Source organism: Hibiscus syriacus, unplaced genomic scaffold, assembly GCF_006381635.1.
Source record: "Hibiscus syriacus cultivar Baekdansim isolate YM2019G1 unplaced genomic scaffold, ASM638163v2 tig00111278_pilon, whole genome shotgun sequence".
In the NCBI taxonomy this organism is placed as follows: Eukaryota; Viridiplantae; Streptophyta; class Magnoliopsida; order Malvales; family Malvaceae; genus Hibiscus; species Hibiscus syriacus.
This window is the reverse complement of record NW_024063045.1, coordinates 571,984-581,564: the sequence shown is the minus strand read 5'-3', so window position 1 is coordinate 581,564 and position 9,581 is coordinate 571,984. Positions and strand designations below refer to the sequence as shown.

Here is a 9,581-nt window from a genome sequence, read left to right as displayed (position 1 = left end):
TCCACAAATTTCACTATCAATATTTGGATTTGGAAGAAAATTTTTGACTTCAATAAATCAAGAGAGTCCAAAAGTTGACGTTGAGAGAAAAAATCCCAAAGTTATTTTCTTGCACAAGTTTACTCAAAAAATTAAATAATATTATACAATTAATTATCGAATGATCATTTTTAAAATTAAATAACAAAATTAAAAAATTTAAAGTTGGATCATCAAAACATTTATATAATACTATAAATGTATTGTGTTATTTTATCAAAATTTATACCAATCTAAAATCCCTTACTTAGCACGGACTTACATTTCTATCTATATGCAGAGATTTTTACGCAGAGATTTATTTGCGGGGATTACTTTCCATTACAAACGTGCATATGTAGACTGCATATGAAGACTGTTCAACTATGTATTTATTTATTTATTTATACATGCATTGTATTTATCTTTATTTTTTAATTTTCTGACTGCCGGAGGTCTTCCACGGAAGCTGCTCTCAACATGGCTTTGGGGGCAGCCTACTACCCTTCCTCCCCCTTACCCTATTGCATATGAGAATAGGGTTTTGTTGTTGTTATAAAATCCCTTACCATATGGGCACAAATTTCTCGATCAATGGAAAAAAAGTAAAGAGATAAGACATACATGTGGTGTGGAGACTATGAAACAAAAACTGCAATGGCATTATTTTCTCCTTGATGAATTTGATTAAAGTCAGCTGAAAAATCCCGGTCTTATTTAGTTGCTTCGAGACCGTAGGCACAGGGTCATTGCTTCGTGTTCGTCTTCTCAGGCTCAGCAGCTGCTTCGGTTGCCGCAGATGCTTCGTCGTCTGAACCCAACTTTTACAACTCCTTTGTGAAAGCCTCAGCGTCTTTGGGATTCATTTTGTATGGGGTGTGGGAATGACCATTTTTTACTTATTCCTTGTATTCTAAGAGAGCTTTATTGATGACGTCTCCAACTCGTGCATACTGCTTGCAGAACTTCGGAGTAACCTGCAGGATGTGGGGCAAACGTTTTAGATAATATTTATTTTATACGAAAGGAAAGAATATGCTATCCGGAAGTGGCAATAGTTCAGTTAACCTTTGCATGATGCGGGTGTTGCAGAATTCCAAGTAGATCATGGTAAACGAGAACCTGTATCAATGGTTTGATCAAAATTAATGGCAATTATTATTCAAACACACAACGGAAATGCTATCATCTCTTTCTTGTGAAGCAAATAAATGAAAGATCAAAAGTGAAGGAACATGATCACATAGCTTCATGACATGAAAATAAAGCTTTTTTTAGTCTCTTCAAAACAAATATCATTACATATAATGAACAAGCATCGCTGATATTATACAACTATATTACTCGAACTTAGAATACAATGCATATATTCAACTCTTCCAAAGTTTTTCAATGCGAGAGGGGTTATATCCACATACCCATAGCTAGATATGTGTAGGACACGAGTGTCGGATAAGAAAAATGAATAGTCAGAGAAACATACTCTTCCAAAGTTTTTCAATGCGAGAGGGGTTATATCCACATACCCATAGCTAGATATGTGTAGGACACGAGTGTCGGATAAGAAAATGAATAGTCAGAGAAACATAGCTTATAAGGAACCTTTTTAATTAATGTGGAGGAAGTGATGTTAAGTGTTGAAAGATAACGTGCATGGTGAGCTAAGGTGCACGTAAATAGTCTGCTCTCAGTTGTATGTAAGCTAAACCTAAGTTGTTAGGTTGTTAGTCCAGTAGTTAGGTTGTTAAGGTGACGGTTTTCAGCCTTTGTAAGCTATAAAGCTACCGTACTTTGTTGAATATTTCAGTGGAAATAAAATGATGTAGGTTCATCCTTGAGTTTCTAATATGGTATCTTTTGCCAACCATTCTGGGCCTTTTCTTTATTGTGATTTCTGACGTGTTGTGCTCTGCCTCATTCTCGTCGTTCGTCATGTTTACAAATAAGAAAGTAAATGTTGTCTTGGACGAGACGAACTTTCTCTTCTGGAAGCAACAGATCCTTCTCACGATCCGTAGTCACTGTCTCGAGAGGCTTCTCAATGGCACGATGTTAGTTCCGCCTAAGTTTATCGTTGATGAGAATGGAGCATCTGTTGTTAATGAAGCATTTAAAGATTTCATGGCACAGACAGTGCTCTTGCCTTACAACTTCTGTCAACGATTAGTGCTCTTCTTCTGCCTCAGTTTGTTGGTACTGAGTTCGCAACGGCTGTTTGGCGCACTGTTGTACAGTTCTTTGCCAACAGGTCTACGACAACGGTCATGAAATTGCACTATAAGCTTCAGTCATTGAGAAAAGGTGACGATTCGATGTGTGTGTATCTCACTCGAATAAAGAAGGTGTGTGATGCTCTTACGTTGTGTGGCAGTCCTGTGTCGCATGTCGAGCACATTGTTAATGTTCTGAAAGGCTTGCCAAGAGAATATCAATCGTTTATGGTTGTGATAACCACTAGTCCAGATACGCTTTCTCTTGATCGGATTTACTCCATGCTCATTGATACAGAGACACAGTTGACTTGTTTTAATTCTCATGCTAAGAATTTTTGATGAGTGCTAACATTGTTCAGGGAAATGTACACACCAGCTCTACAACATCAGATAGTCTCGTGATTACAAACAACAACATCCTGCCTCGATGCCTGGTGGACGTTTTGGTGGTAGAGGTCGAGCCTGTTTGTAGTGTCAACTGTGTGGTAAGAATGGACCTCAGTTGATAGATGTTGGTATCGATTTGATCATGACTTTGCAGGTGTTCTAGCAAATAATGCTCAACCACGATCCAAGGGTAAATTGAGTAGTGTTAACTATGTGAGTCTTGACAATGTTGGTTATGTGTGTTGTGCCAGAAAGCATGGTGTTGTCTCGATGCATGCTGGTGGTGTGTCTCAGGCTAATATGGTCTCGTATCGTCTCCTCGTGCTCAGTGGGTTGTTGATTCGGGTGCTACACATCATGTGACTCCTGATGCTTCCAATATCGCTCACACTACTGATCTAGATGGTCCAGGTAATCTTTTGGTTGGGAATGGAGTTTCTCTTAATGTAAATATGGTTGGTATATCTTTATTGTGCTCGTCATCATCCTCGCGAGCTTTGTTACTTACAGAGTTGTTACATGTGCCTCAAATCAATAAACATCTTCTTTCGGTGTGAAAACTTGCTAGGGATAATCACATATTTTTTTAGTTTCATGCTGATGGGTGCTGCATTCGTGATGAGGTGGCGGACAAGCTTCTACTTTAAGGAAATCAGCAATGTGGTCTTTATACATTTGCATTGGATAATAGTTCTAGTATTGTAATAAATTAGAGGTTCTTTTGGCTGATGCCTCTTGTAATGCCCTTGATTTGTGGCATAGAAGATTAGGACATCCAACTTTTTCTACTTTAAAATCTGTTTGTAAGACCATTGTTGTTACCATTTCAGATAATGCAAATCATACTTGTGTTGCTTGTTGTTTGGGTAAAAGTCACAAGTTACCCTTTATTGAGTCTACCACAGTCTATGATGCCTTTTCAACTTGTGTTTGCTAATCTTTGGGGACCTTCAACTGAGCCCTCTGTTGGGTATCGATACTATATTCTTTTGTGGATGCGTGTACTAGACATACATGGGTGTATTTCTTGAAGAAAAAATCACAGACAATTGTTGTATTTCGCCTACTTCAAAGTATGGTCAAGACTCAATTCCTTATCCATCAAAGCAATGTAAAGTGACTGGGGGGAGTACAGAAACTGCTCGAATGAGTTAGCTCAGGAAAGTGTTTTGCATAGGGCCACTTGCCCTCATACTATGAGTAAAATGGGATTGTTGAGTGTAAGCACCGATATTTAATCGAGTTGGCACTAGTGCTGTTAGCTCAAGCCTCTCTTCCAATTCATTTTTGATCATATGCAATAGCTACTGCTACATCTAGTGAACAGGTTGCCAACCAAGGTGCTAGGCAATATTTCTCTGTTTGAGAAGTTGTTTGCAAAGAAACCATACTGCAAGGTCCTCCGCGTGTTTGGTTGTAGGTGTTTCCCGCATTTTCGAGTGTTTCAACCACACTAGTTGATGCCCCGGTCTCAAGTGTGCACGTTTTGGGTTACAGTCCTCAACATTGAGGATTTCAGTGCCTTGACCCCACTGGACGTGTATTTATTAGCAGACATGTCAAGTGTGATGAATTTGTTTTTCCTTTTGCAGAGACAAAGCCAACTACAGGTTATCGTGCTCAGCTCTCTTCTCGGTCAATAACACTTGAGATTGCTGCTCAGCGCCACAACATGTGTCCTCAAGTAGTAATGTCACATGCAACTACTAGTGCCACCTCACATGCAGATTCTGTGTTGGGTGATGATGGTCATGATTCTTTGATGGCAGGTGCTGACTTGGGCAATAATGTAGGCATTCCTTCTCTGTCTACTGATGTTTCCTTCTCGAATGCTGATCCAATCATCAGTGGTGCGAACAATGAAGCTGCTCAGTCTGTTGGTGAAGCTTCAGTTGAAGAGTTCAGTGAAAATTTACCTATCACTAATAATCATCCCATGATTTAACGAAGTAAGTGTGGTCTTCAAGCCGAGAGTGTTTGTCAGTGAATTCGACATGACTATACCTACTGATATTCATCAAGCCATGAAATCTAGTAACTAGGAAGTTGTTGTTCAAAATGAATTAGCAGCTCTACAACATAATGGTACGTGATCGTTGATGTCACTACCAGCTGGACGAATAACATTTGGTTGCAAATGATTGTTCAAGTTAAAGCAAAATCTTGATGGCAGGGTTAATCGTTACAAAGCTCGTCCTGTTGTAAAGGGTTTTCACAAGTGCCCGGACAATATTTTAAAGAAACCTTCTGTCCGATGGTCAAATTTCCACTTTGAATGTTGTTTTGTCTCTTGCTATCACAAACAAGTGGTCTTTGAGGCATGTAGATGTTAACAATGCCTTCTTACATGGTAACTTAATGAGGATGTCTTCATGCAGCAACCACCTGGGTTCGAACAATTTATTGCATATGGCACCAAGCTTGTTTGCAAACTCCAGAAGGCTCTTTACGGACTGCGTCAAGCACCAAAGAATTGGCATACTAAGCTGAAGGATAGCCTTGTGCAGATAGTATTTCGCTCATCGAAAGCTGATGTCTCACTGTTTATTTCTCATGCTCAAAGAGTCTCTACAAATGTACTTGTCTATGTAGATGACATTCTAGTTACAGGGCAGTCTGTTAAGATTGAACGAGTGGTTCATTCACTTCGCGATAATTTTTCCTTAAAAGATCTTGGTGACTTATAATATTTTTTTGGAATTGAGGTTCATCGATGGTGATTCCTTGGTTCTCAATCAGAAGAATTTATTTTAGAGTTATTGGAGAAGACATGCATTTCAAAGGCTACACCAACCGCCACCCCTATGGTTTTCAATAACAATATCTGTAGTGATGAAGGTGAACTACTAGAAAATGCTCGAGAATTTCGAAGCATAGTTGGTACATTGTTATATATCTGTCATACAAGACCAGCTATCATTTACAATGTGAGCAAGGTAGCTCAATTCATGCATGAACCTCGAGAGTGTTATTTGTTGGCTGCCAAACGCATCTTACGTTACCTGGCAGGAACTATGGAGTTTGGATTGGTGTTTTCACCATCCAAGAAATCAATGTGTGTAGTGGCCTTTGCTGATGCTGGCAGGGGTTGTTGATGATCGACGATCCATGTCAGGCCATTATGTTCTAGTTGGTGGTAACATGGTGTCATGGAATGCTAAGAAGCAAAAGGTTGTCTCAAGGTCAACCATGGAGGCGAAATATCAAAGCCTAGCTTATGCAGCTAAAGAGGTTGCTTGGGTTGATGCACTTTTAACTAATTTGGGTGTGAAACGACATGAGAAGCCTATCATCTGGTGCGACAATATCAGTGCGATTGCGTTGAGTGCAAATCCAGTTTATCATGCTCAGTCCAAGCATGTGGATTTAGATGTTCACTTTGTAAGGGAAAAATTGATGTCAATCAGTTATGTGTTAGCTATGTTCCTGTTCATCAAATTGTAGATGGGCTAACAAAACCATTGACCAAAACAATGTTTACCACGTTTCATGCAAGGGTAAATGTGAGTTTACTGTAAGGAGAATAAGTAGGGAGAATGTTGAAAGATAACGTGCATGGTGAACTAAGGTGCACGTAAATAGTGTGCTCTCAGTTGTATGTAAGCTAAACCTAAGGTTGTTAGGTTGTTAGTCCAATAGTTAGGTTGTAAGGTGACGGTTTTCAGCCTTTTTTATAGAAATAGGAGGTCTCATTAAAAACCTCCCTCATAGTAGTCCTTTACCCGTAAGGCAAGTACCGACTAGCAGAATGAGGAAAAGAGTACCTCATTATATTAATGATAAACCAGTTACATAAGACTTAAACACACTCATATTACACTTGTATTCTAAAACATACACAACAAGTAGAACAAAGCTTAAAATCACCCAATTCCCTCCTTTACTAGCTTATCGGTCTCGCAATTACAACATCTAGGTTTTCAGCTTTTGTAAGCTATAAAGCTATTGTACTTATGTTGTATATTTCAGTGGAAAAAAATGATGTTTTGAGGTTCATCCTTTTATAATATTGAGTTTCTGCAAACCTAAGCTTTTCTCTACGATATTTACGAGAGCATATCGTATTTACATAAATAACCTGATATTGCATAAACCTAAGCTTTTCTGCATGACAACAAAACCACATAACTCGATGAGTATGACTCTGTTTTCATGGTCGAATTTCAGCTATTGATTCATATCTAAGAAAAACCTTGAAGTCCATAGTATACTACTAGAAGTTGCTATGCAAGCAATTTTATACCAAAGCACATATAATGATAGAACAAAATTAACATGTCCACTGCAAAAAGGCCCAGCTTCAATGCCAATTGTGGGAAATTTGAAGAACACATTCCATAACAACCGAAAAACATCGGCTTCCTGCAAAGCCATTGCAGTCTCTACAACCTGCATAAACCAAACTCAAGATAAACATACACAAATAATCAAAAGGTTATCCAAATGAAAAGAGGAATGAAAGATACCTTGACTGCACTAGCAACATTTTTTCCTTGTGGCCGGAATCCGCCGAGTACGCTAATTGTCAGTAGAGTAAGTCTGATGTGTCCGATAACCGCGATCCCAGCCTCGACGATGGCTTTTGCAGCGGAGATCCTCGAAGGGAACCCTCCTTCTAATTTGATAGCATCCATCTTTAAGACCCTAACAGCCGTATCAACTTCTCATTAATAATCCAAACGGCAATTACATCACTATCAATATTCATCCAAGCAATGTTTCATCATCGATATTTGCCCTTAAAATGTAAGAGAAATCATTCAAGCAATGCTTCTTCATCAATACCAACTAATATAATGCGGTGCACAAGGGAATTTTTTTTGTTCATGGAGGTAATACCTGATGTTGCTGGTCTCATAGGTCCCAAATGGCAAGTCACCAACGAGTAATGATCGCGTGGCGCCGCGAGCGACTGAACGACAATGGACTAGCATTTCGTCGAGTGAGATAGGGAAAGTTAGAGCTGAGCAATGAAACCGAGAAAACCGAAAACGAAACGAACCGAGTAAAACGGTTCGGTTCGGCATTACGGTTTGGTTTAAAGTCTCAATTCTTTTGATTCGATTCGGGTTTCCATATGGAACCCATTTGTTTCATATTGAACCGAATAGGTAATTTTTTAAAAAAAATTATAGTTTCAAGTGATTTTTTCATTGAAAAACCGAACCGAAAAACCCGAACTATAAAAAAAGCCTAACCGAACCGAAAAAACCAGTTTCGATTTTTTCAGTTTTTAACCATTTGGTTTCGGTTTCGGTTTAAATTTTGAAAAAACCGTTTATTTCGGTTCGGTTCAATTTTGGTAAAAAACCGAATCGAACCGAATACACCCCTAGGGAGAGTGGTGTCATTGCCGTGAATGACCATGGAAGCATAGTCTCCGACCATGCAGATAACGATCCCGGCGGTATCGAGGTGGACCGCCGATAGGTAGTCATAGGCTGTAACAACGGCGATGGGCTCGCCTTTCTTGTATTTTTGCTTCAGCTGGTTAAGGGTCATTCTCTGATTGGGCGTTTGAGGCTTTGGACCGCCGTAGACGGTGTTTTCAGGTACGTTGCTCAGGCGGCGAATAAGGCGGCTCTGGAGATTGCAGAAGCCTTGGACAACTTGTGTAAAAGCGACATTTTTGTTGGAAGTATTTTGATAACAGAAGAGAAGGAAAAAATTATCAATGTGCTTAAATTTTGGGAGGTGAAATTAGAATTTGTTGATTTGCGTAAGTTAGTTTATTGGAGAAATTGGAAAATGTAAAGTGAAGTTGCAAATAAGGCTGCCAATGATGGCGGCGCCACCTGCACTCCACCAACTTGGCACCGCCTCTTTTACAAGATTACTCATAAACATATAAAAATATAAAGGTTAAACTACAAAATTGATCACTTTTATTTTAGTTTTCTAATTTTTTATCATTAGTTTTAAAATATGTTGTTTTAATCACTTATATTATTGATATGTTATATTTATTTATTAATATGTTACTATGTTAGTTCTAATTAATTGATGATGATGTGACATATTAATGAAAAATATTTCTAAATTAATTACAAAATTATAATTTTTTCATAATATAGAAAATCTAAATATTTTTATTATATTAGAGTGGTTATAAGTGATAGTATTTTTAAAGACTCTCAATCATTCGATAATGAATACTCAAATATGAATTAATTTAGTAAAATAATGATAATGATAATGAAAAAATCCATATATATAATATTACTACCTGGCTATATATTTTCTGCTTTGCTTTTCGTTTCCAGTAATCGGCAATCATGGTATTTGTTTTCAAAGTTGGTAATTCTTATTGCATCTTTACTTGATGATTTGTGATTTTTGTCTTAAAATTGGGTAATTTCCTTGATTTTATGTTAAATGTTTACTTTAGTGTACGGAAAAGTGTTAGCCTAACTTCGAAGGAAATAACGAACGAGTAATCCTTTTCGATATGAATTCAAATTTTTAGTTGGACTATTAATTTAGTTATTTTGCTTTTGAATAAACTGAGATCTTCTAAATTATAGCTGATATGGAATATAAACATGATCTTTATTTTTTAAACATGCAACTAAGTATTTGATTAAATTCTGGAGATTATGATGCATTTAGTTTGATTTTTCTTTTCTTAAAGTTTTACATAATTTTTTTTGAAAACATGTTTAAAGATTCTTTTGAGAAACAATCAAAGATATTGGTTTTCGGTTTCTAATAATGTCATTTAGACAACCTATTATGGGTTACTTCGAAAACCATGACGTGATTAGAAAATTTAGTTTTTTGTTTTTGAATGCTATGGATTATATAATATATATTTGACATTGATATATTCGATTTAGTTTGATTAAAGATTTTATTCATTAGTATGTACTTTAATTTTGACTTTTGGTTAAATGTTGATTGTTTTGAATTCAAATTTGGTAAATTAGGAAGTTACGGAGAAAATGCATTTTTAAGGAACTTTTC

At 37.3% G+C, this 9,581-nt stretch overlaps 1 long non-coding RNA gene and 1 pseudogene across 1 annotated transcript; one reads left to right on the top strand and one right to left on the bottom strand.

Moving 5' to 3' along the window:
* Positions 1-719: 719 nt before the first annotated feature.
* LOC120157904 lies at positions 720-8,245 on the bottom strand (annotated as a pseudogene).
* On the top strand, positions 1,551-6,724 carry LOC120157905. The gene is made up of 3 exons (XR_005519181.1): positions 1,551-1,647; positions 1,759-1,767; positions 6,633-6,724. It is a non-coding gene; the product is annotated as an uncharacterized LOC120157905 (long non-coding RNA).
* Positions 8,246-9,581: the final 1,336 nt, after the last annotated feature.